The sequence below is a fragment of the Chlorocebus sabaeus genome, chromosome 11 (assembly GCF_047675955.1).
Source record: "Chlorocebus sabaeus isolate Y175 chromosome 11, mChlSab1.0.hap1, whole genome shotgun sequence".
Taxonomy (NCBI): Eukaryota; Metazoa; Chordata; class Mammalia; order Primates; family Cercopithecidae; genus Chlorocebus; species Chlorocebus sabaeus.
The window spans coordinates 111,116,512-111,125,959 of NC_132914.1; positions in this window are offsets into that span (position 1 = coordinate 111,116,512).

Genomic DNA, 9,448 nt, shown 5'->3' on the forward strand with positions numbered 1-9,448 from the left:
CTATGTTGGCCAGGCTGGTCTTAAACTCCAGACCTCAAGTGATCCACATGCCTCGGCCTCCCAAAGTGCTTGGATTACAGGCAGGAGTGACTGTGCCCGGCCTTTTTTCTTTTTTTTTTTGAGACAAGGTCTTGCTCTGTCACCCAGGCTGGAGTGCAGTGGTGTGATCATGGCTTACTGCTGCCTCGACCTCCTGGGCACAAGTGATCCTCCTTCCTCAGCCTCCTAAGTGGCTGGGACTGCACGCATGAATCACCACACCCAGTTAATTTTTAAATTTTTTGTAGAGACAGGGTCTGGCTTTGTTGCCCAGGCTGGTCTCAAATTTCTGGGCTCAAGTGATCCTCTCGCCTTGGCCTCCCAAAGTGCTGGGATCACAGGTGCACGCCACTGTGCCTGGTCTGTGTATGTTTTAAACCAGGGATTGGCAAACTTTTTCTTAAACAGCCAGAGAGTAAGTAGTTCAGGCTTGGTGGGCTATGTGGTCTCTAATGCAACGGCTCCACCCTGCTGCTGTATTTTGAACACATCCAGAGCTAACATGTGTGGCCGTGTCCCAATAAAACTTTATTTACAAAACCAGGAAGCTACCCTATGAGCTATAGTTTTAAGTTACAGGATTATGGGGTGTATTGGTTTTCTACGGCTTCTGTATTAAATTACCAGAAACTGGATGGCTTCAAACAACAGAAATGTATTCTTTTGCAATTCTGGAGGCCAGGAATTTAAAATCAAGGTGTCAGCAGGGCAGTGACCTGTCCAAAGGCTCAAGGTGGGAGGATCCTTTTTTGTCTCCTCCAGCTTCTGGTGGCAGTAGGTATTCCTTGGCTTGTGGCTGCATAGCTCCCATCTCTGCCTCTGTTTTCACATGACCTTCTCCACTCTGGTGTCTGAGTCAGATCCACCTCTCTATGCTTCCTCTTAGCAGGACACCTGCCATTGAGCTTAGGGCCCAGTCTAAATCCAGGTCAATCTCATCTTGAGATCCTTAGCTAATTATATCTGCATAGACCCTTTTTCCAAAAAGAGTCACATTCACAGGTTTTGAGGATTAGGATGTAGGCATATCTTTTTGGGGGCTGCTATTCGACCCATGAGATCTGCTTGCTTTGTAGTAGTTTACTCTGAAGATCAGATTTCACCCTCTCTCTGTCTTGTGTAGGCTGTCTATTCAATTAAAACACACATGCATGTAAAAATGTACCCTCAAGCCTGGAGTCAATGACTTACGGGTCACTGTTTCAAAGTCAACAGATATTTATTGTTATGTCTTTAATTAAATAATAACTGGAGGGTTGTTTCCTGCACACTGTGATATTTAACAGATATTTATTGATATGTGATATGAATTAAATGACAACTGGGGGGCTGTTTGCTGCAAACCGTGACCCTGGTTAGGGTGGGCTGGGGCAGGCTTTATGAGGCAGCTCTGAGATATTAGCCTTTTACAAGAGGGCCAACGTTGCCCAGCCAGTCCTAGTTTCACGTACTTTTATTATTTTCATGAACTGCCTTTATTAAAATGTACAATTCAATGTAGCCTGCCCTAAAAAATTTCACAAATCAGAAGGTCTTTCAAAGGCATTAAAAGAAAATGGAATGCCCATTACGAATCCCCACATCCCAATTCTGGGTACAGAAAATATGGTCGCCACATGTGGGGAGGAGGGACCATTCTCAGGCTATATATTCCCGTGCATTTAATAAGCAGCCACGTTATAACATTATTATTAGTCTTCCTGCTCTCCAGCCTTCCTGTTTTGTCTCCTGCCTCCTTTTTTCTCCCAGCAGAACTAAGCCAGGGGCACCTCGATGCCACCAGGCTGGGCTCTCCAATTATACCTAGATGTTTAAAAAATTCAGTCCGGTCTAAGCCAGCTCCATCCCTGGGCTTCATCAGTGTACTTCTTTGGGAGGCCGAGATGGAAGGATCCCTCGAGCCCAGGAATTCAAGACCAGCCTGGGCAACATAGTGAGATCCTGTCTCTACAAAAAAGTATAATAATTAGTAAAGTGTGGTGGCACATGCCTGTAGACCCAGTTTCTTGGGAGGCTGAGGTGGGAGGATCACCTGAGCCCAGAAAGTTGAGGCTGCAGTGAGCTATAATTGTGCCCCCACACTCCAGCTTGGGCAACAGAGGGAGATCCTACCTCAAAAACAAAACAAAACAAAAATCCCAAAACAAAAAGCATAAGTGTATGTACTTGAGGACGTGAGAGAAGTAGTGCCTGGTCCCTGAGGGAATTAACTTCCCAGCTGGAGAAAGGCCAGTTATTGGGGAGGGATTCTAGAAGGTTCTAGAAGAGAATGGAGAGAGGAGAGGAAAGCAAACTTGATTTCCTTCCTATGTCAGTTGGTCCCAGTGAGAGGGACCAATGGGCACCCAGCTGCTCTGGCTAGAAACCTAGGGGTCGTCCTGAGCCCACCCCTCACTCACCAGCCTATGTCTAACCCATCATCAAGTTCTGCCAACCCCAATTTTTAAAGACTTGCCGAACACATCATCTTTTCCCTGTCTCCACTGCTATCAGGCTAGTCCAAGCACATATTGTATTCATTTCCTGCGGCTGCTGTAACAACCCCAAATTTAGTGGCTTAAAACCACATGCATTTATGATCTGCAGTCTGGACAGCAGAAACCCTAAAGCCGAGGGTGGCAGGGTGGTAGAGGCGGCAGCAGGGCTCTGGAGGCTGCAGGGGAGAACCTGTTTCCCTTAGCGCGTGGCTCCTGCCCCCATCCTCAAAGTTCTCTCTTTGACCCTCTGGTCTGTGGTCACATCTCCTCTTCGCTCTGACCCTCCTGCTGTACCTTTATCACTACACTGGGCTCACCTGGATAATCCAGGGTTATCTCCTCATCTCAAGATCCTTAATTTATCAACTGAAAAAGTCCCTTTGCTGTAGAAGGCGATGTACTTACAGGTCCCAGGGATTAGGACGTAGACACCATTGGCAGACGTTATTCAGCCTACCAAAACCATCATCCTGCCCATGTTATTCCAACAACACCCTCATTGGTCCCCTTGTTCTGTCTTTTACTTCTGCGGACTCTTTAAAACAAAAGCCAGACTGACCAGTGCCTTCTCTGCCGAAGCCTCCCGGTGCCCCTGGGGTCTGAGCAAAAGAAGAAGGTGTCACTTCAGTCTCTGACTTTGCTTCGTCCCTTCCAGCCTCCCTGCTTGTCCTCACCCCCCTCCTGCAGGCTTCTGCCCCAAGACCTTTGCAATCTGCTGTGTTCTCTGCCTGGAGCACCTTTCCCCGTCCATGGGTCCCCTCCCTTACTCACTTCCCTCAGGTCTCTGATCAAAGTTCATCTTCCCAGAAAAGCCTTTCCTGGCCACCATCTCTGAAAGGGCACCAACCACTCCATTGTACCCCATCTCTCTCATCCCCCTACAGTCCATTTTTTTCTGTTTTTCTTTTTCTTTTCTTGAGACAGAGTGTATTGCTCTGTTGCCAGGCTGGAGTGCAGTAGTGTGATCTTGGCTCACTGCAACCTCTGCCTCCCAGGTTCGAGCGATTGTCCCGTCCCAGCCTCCTGAGTAGCTGAGACCACCACACCAGCTAATTTTTGTATTTTTAGTAGAGATGGGGTTTCACCGTATTGGCCAGGATGGTCTCGATCTCTTGACCTCGTGATCCACCCGCCTCAGCCTCCCAAAGTGGTGGGATTACAGGCGTGAGCCACTGCACCTGGCCTAGTCCGATCTTTCATCGTGTTTTTATGACCTGGCATTTCTTACTTTTTGTGTGTCTGTTTGTTGGTCTCTCCCGGTAGCAGCATTATCCATGAAAGCAGAGATTGCATCTGATTTTTGCACTGGGTGTCCCTGGCACCCAACCCTGTGCCCCACCAGACCCTCTGAGGCAAGACCTTTGGTTTGAATTGTTTTCTGACCCTTTATTGACCACACCTTGAGGAACTGACTCAATGGGTAACCATAGCTGCATTGCAAAAGATATTTTGGGTAAGGGTTGGGGGTTGGGAGAGAAAGGAGGAGGAAACTTTCCCTGCTTGGCATGAGACGGGCAGGGCGATGACGGCAGTTTTAAGAGGTGAAAATGTGCACAGGAACTGAGAATTGAGCTTTGTTCAGGGTGAGGGGTAATAGGGAGAAGTCGTTGCTCTCTTGCCCCAATCCCCTGTCCCTGCTGGGCATGGTTCAGAGGCACTGGGGAGGACTTGCAGAAATGTATCATATAGCTATGCTTACACATTAATATTTATTGCAACATTGTTTGCAATCGCCAAGGGTGGGCAACAGCCAAAATGCCCATCAAGAGAGAACTGGTGAGACAATGGATAAAATATCATGTAGATGTTCAGAAAAGAATGAAGCAGTGCTCAGCTCTTGATTTCAAATCCATTCTTTAATAAAAAGGACCAGGGCTCTTTGGAGTAATGGCTATTTCTAGGGCTGGGGCAGGGAATACACTGGTGAACCTGGAGTATCTTGTAATGCCAAAAAGTAAGAACAAGCGCAAAACAAAATTTGTTCCCTAATGGGACACAAGAGCCAACTGAAAGGGCTTCCAGTGCCCAAGGCTGGAATATTTTGAGTAACAAAGTAAATAATATGGCCGGGCATCGTGGCTCATGCCAGTAATCCCAACACTTTGGGAGGCTGAGGCGGGTGGATCACCTGAGGTCGGGAGTTTGAGACCAGCCTGGCCAACATGGTGAAACACCATCTCTACTAAAAATATAAAAATTAGTCAGGTATGGTAGTGGGCGCCTGTAATCCCAGCTACTCTGGAGGCTAAGGCAGGAGAATTGCTTGAACCTGGGAGGTGGAGGTTACAGTGAGTCGAGATAGCACCACTGTACTCTAGCCTGGGCGACAGAGCGAAACTCCATCTCTAAATAAATAAATAAATAAATAAATAAATAAATAAATAAAGTAGTATTGGATTATAACCCAAAGTACAAAATAAATATTCATAAACCCAGTGATATAAATAAGTAATAGAAAATAAAATACATGTGGAGGATAGATAAATTGAGAATTTCAAATCATTTATGATAATACTTGTCCCTCAAGACTGGGCATGGTGGCTTACAGCTTATAATCCTGGCTCTTTGGGAGGCCAGGACGGGAGGATTGCTTGGGCCCAGGAGACCAGCCTTGGCAACATGGCAAGATCCCATCTCTACAAAAAGTGGAAAATTAGCCAAGCATGGTGGTGTGCACCTGTAGGCCCAGCTACTTGTGGGGCTGAGGTGGGAGGATTGCTTGAGCCCAGGAGGTTGAGGCTGCAGTGAGCCATGGTCTCACCACTATACTCCAGCCTGGGCAACAGAGTGAGACCCTGTCTCAAAAAAAGAAGAAGAAGGAGGAGGAGGAGGAGGAGGAACATGACTTCCAAGCCTTATGTGTGGGCTGTGCATCATGACTTCCAGAGACTATATTACAGAAAAGGAGGGAGAAGAGTAGCTTTATGGTGGAGAAACCTGAGAAACGTGTCCTGAGCCAGGTGGCCAAGGTTAAGATCAACAGAGACAAGTCATGTTGATGTATGTATGCTTGATAGGAAATGACCGTTCACATCTGTGGTCATCCCCCCAGAGACCCATAACCAAAGTCTAATTTTGAGAAAACATCAGACCAACCCCCGTTGAAGGACATCCTTCAAAATCCCTGGGCAGTGCCCCTCAACACTGTCAAGGCCATTGAAAACAGGAGAAGTCTGAGAAACTGTCACAGGCAAGAAGAGCCTAAGGAATAAACAGAATATGGGATGCTGGGACAGAAAAAGGGCATTAGATACAAACAAACAAACAAACAAACAAAATGTCTGAATAGAGTATGGACTTGAATGAATAGTAGTGTATCAGTATTGGTTCATTAATTGGGACGAACATTCCAGAGTGATGCTGACAATAAGGAAATCTGGGTACAGGGAATTTGGGAACTCTGTAAGGTTTTCACAACTCTTCTGTAAATTTAAACTATTCCAAAATAGTTTATTAAATATTTCTTTTGTTGTTGTTTTTGCCCAGGCTGGAGTGCAGCGATGTGACCTCGGCTTACTGCAGCCTCCGCCTCCCAGGTTCAAGCTATTCTCCTGCCCCAGCTTCTCGAGTAGCTGGGATTACAGGCACGTGCCACCACTCACACATAATTTTTGCACTTTTAGTAGAGGTGGGGTTTCACCACGTTGGCCAGGCTGGTCTTGAACCCCTGACCTCAAGTGATCTGCCTACCTCCATCTCCCAAATGCTGGGATTACAAGTGTAAGCCACTGCACCTGGTCTATTAGATATCTCTTAAAAGACATTTTGAAAGTGAAAAAAGAAGGGTGCAGTAATTCTGTATTTATAGATGTGTATTAATAGCCAAAGTATATTCCAAGTCATCAAGATAGCACACAGCTGCATCTTGCTTTTTTGGCAACAATTCTGCAGGCTCACATGGTGCTGTGTCCTTTACAGTGCACCAAACTGAGAGGCATGTGACATCAAAACTGATGATGGTAACTTTACTTTTTATTTATTTTTTTTGAGACAGAGTCTCACTCTGCCGCCAGGCTGGAGTACAGTGGCATGATCTCACTGCAACTTCCACCTCCCAGGTTCAAGCAATTCTCCTGCCTCAGCCTCCTGAGTAGCTGGGACTAAGGCATGCGCCAACAAGCCCAGCTAATTTTTGTATTTTTAGTAGAGACGAGGTGTCACCGTATTGGCCACGATGGTCTTGATCTCTTGACCTCGTGATCCAGCCACCTTGGACTCCCAAAGTGCTAGGAATACAGATGTGAGCCACCGCTCCCAGCCTGTGATGGTAACTTTGATCGCTTGGCTAAGGGGTGCCTGCCAGATTCCTCTTTTGTAAATTTTTTCTTTTTGTCATTAACAAGCAATCTATAGGTTTTTAGAAATGTTGTTAGTATGTAGAAAGGCTCAGAGATAGTACATTTTAGTTAATTTAGTTTTTTTTTTTTTAAAGGTGTACATAGGTCCTGAGGCAACCTTCTTCTCATCTGCTGACATACAGGGAAACTGAGGCCTGGAAAGCAGGAAACGCTTGCCCAAGATCACATTGTAGAGACCAAGGCCAGGTTCGAGTTTGGCTCCCTTTGCTTCTCGCTACCTGTGACCACCCCTAGGGGTCAGGAAGTGGAGCCAGTGGAGGGGGGTGCTAGAGATGGTTGCCCTGGGGTGGCAGATGGGGTGTCACCATCTGCTATGTTGAATGTCACCAATGTAGCCCAGCATTTCACTGCCCACCCCAAAAAGGTGTCTCTGAAGGGCATCCTCCTACTCCCAGGCAACTGCAGAGGAGCCTCAAGGGAGAATCCAAGTGGCCAGGATGACTCGAAACAGGAGACCAGGTATGCACTAGCTTCAGCCACGCCTGCACGGAGACCAGGCAGCTCACCTGCGGCAGGTGGCAGCTGAGCCTTGGCCCCGGTGGGCCCTGCTGGGGGCCCAGCATTAGAGATGGGGGGCCCTCCTGCTCTTGGCAGTGAACCAGAAATATTCACCTGGGAGGAGCAGAAATAATAAATCATTCATCAAACAGACTATGGCTGGAAAAAGCTAAATTTACTCTGAGAAGACAAGCCAACGAGGTGTCTTATGCCAGGCTCTGGAGGCCCAAATTCCAGGGCCGCTTTCATTGGGGCTGGCTGTGATGCTCAGTGAGGACCCAGGCAGCGTGATCTAGGGATGGGTTGGAATTAAAATCAGAATCATTGTCTCCTTTTTAAATTTTCCAGCGGTGCTGTGGGCTGATACCACTTTCACACATACAGAGAATCATCAAGGTCTGGCTTAAAAAAGAGTTCGGTTGAAGGAATGGTTTGCCAGAAAAAAAAAAAAAAAGAAATGAAAGAGAGTTTTTTTTTTTTTTTTTTTTTTCAGTCAGGGTCTAACTCTCTCCCCCAGGCTGGAGAGCAGTGGCACAACTGTGGCTCACTGCAGCCTTGACTTCCTGGGCTCAGGTGATTCTCCCAGTTCAGCCTCCCAAGTAGTGGGGACCACAGGTGCACTCCACCACACTCAGATAATTTTTAAAACAATTTTTGTAGAGATGGAGTTTTTGCATGTTGCCCTGGCTGGTCTCAAACTCCTGGGTTCAAGTGATCTGCCCAACTCGGCCTCCCAAAGTTCTGGGATTAGAGATGTCAGCAACGACACCAGCCCCATCACTACATTTGATTGTGGTTCAACTAGACAGGGAGCTCTGCTTCAGGGAGGCAGACATGACCCTTCATTCACTCACTTATTATTCACATAGTTACTGAGCACCTGCTCTGTTCCAGACCCTGTTCCAGGAACTGAGAGTATAGCACTGGTCAGGACAGACATGTTCCTTGTCCTTAGGAGGGTTATAGTCTAGTCAGAAAGACTGACATTAAAAGGCATACTCTGGCTGGGCACGGTGGCTCACTCCTGTAATCCCAGCACTTTGGGAGGCCGAGGCAGGCAGATCACCTGAGGCCAGGAGTTCAAGACCACCCTGGCCAACATGGCGAAATCCTTTCTCTACTAAAAATACAAAAATTAGCTGGATGTGTTGGCACATGCCTATAGAGACTTGGGAGGCTGAGGCACAAGAATGGCTTGAACCCGGGTGGTGGAGGTTGATGTGAGCCGAGATCACATCACTGCACTCCAGCCTGGGTGACAGAGCAAGACTCTGGGTCTCAAAAAAAAAAAAAAAAAAAAAAAAAAAGGCATACTCCTATAATTCATCATTATGTTCATTGTTGCCGTCACAATGAATTATATACTCATTATGGGACAAGTTCTTTACCTTCATAGGCACTATCTTGGAGGAGAAGGGGCTATGCTTCTCCAAGGTCATGTCAAAGTCTAGTTTCTGCTTTGAAAGGAGTGGAAAATCCTCCTCTTCAACCATGGGCTGTACCTGCCTACCACTCCTGGCTTTTCTCTTGAAGTAAGCATCATCATCATCTCTCCAGTTGTCCTCTTCCATTCCACTTCCGAGGGGAGCCCTGGAAAGTCAGAGCCATGAAGTAGCTCATCCGTGATGATGACATGGAGCCCTGGAGAGAGAGAGAAGAAACATAGGCGGTAGAGAGACCCGAGTCCAAATCCCATCTCTGACACTTCATGCTGTGTGACCTTGGGTAAGTCAGTCACCCTCTCTGAACCTCATCCCCCTCATTTGCAAAGCAGGACCAGTAATGCCTACTTCCAGGGTCATGGTAAGGATTAGAGAGAATATCTTTATGCTGCCTAGCACAATGCCAACAGCAGTAACAACCAAATTGTATTTTGATGTGCCAGGTACTGGTTAAAACAGACTAGCTCATTTAAACTTCACAGCAACAAGTGATGTAGGTAGAATTATTACAGATGAAGAAATTCAAGCACAGAGAGGTGAAGTGACTTACCTGGGCTCACTCAGCCAGGAAGCAGTGAACAGAGATTCAGAATCTGCATTGTATCCACTATGCCATGTATCGAATAGCTGCAGT